Source organism: Pezoporus flaviventris, unplaced genomic scaffold (assembly GCF_033815535.1).
Source record: "Pezoporus flaviventris isolate CSIRO_AGI_PZ_B2104156 unplaced genomic scaffold, CSIRO_AGI_Pfla_v1 ptg000070l, whole genome shotgun sequence".
Classification (NCBI taxonomy): domain Eukaryota; kingdom Metazoa; phylum Chordata; class Aves; order Psittaciformes; family Psittacidae; genus Pezoporus; species Pezoporus flaviventris.
Genome location: NW_026892618.1, coordinates 7,199,558 through 7,199,923, shown reverse-complemented (window position 1 = coordinate 7,199,923; position 366 = coordinate 7,199,558). Strand labels below are relative to the sequence as shown.

The 366-nt window shown below is 51.6% G+C and overlaps 1 protein-coding gene across 1 annotated transcript in view; it reads right to left on the bottom strand.

Moving 5' to 3' along the window:
- Positions 1–366, bottom strand: part of LOC133278976 (alpha-2-macroglobulin-like protein 1) — a 28,106-nt gene that overhangs the window by 3,483 nt on the left and 24,257 nt on the right. The gene's annotated exons all lie outside the window — the stretch shown is intronic.

Genomic DNA, 366 nt, shown 5'->3' with positions numbered 1-366 from the left:
TTTGGGAAAAAAAGACTTCTTCACCTCTGCTGTGTGTGCATGTACACCTGCAAAACTCTGCCCCTCCACTAGTGGGCTTGCACAGGGGAGGTAGAGCGTGCACCAAAGCAGAGTTAGCACCTGGGGGAGGAGGTGACCATCACACAAGTTGGAGCTGAAGGCAAGGGAGGGCTCGCTCCCATGTTCAACAGTTCCTTTGGCCAGAAGTTGCATTAGAGACCTTTACCAAGAGCAATTGGCGAGGCTGTACTGTTGAAGAGAGGTGAGGAGCTAGTCTTAGTGTACTGCATTACTGTCTGGAGACTGCTTCAAAGAGCTGATAGCCTAGGAGCTTGCAGGAAGGGCACAGGAGATACAGCTGTCACA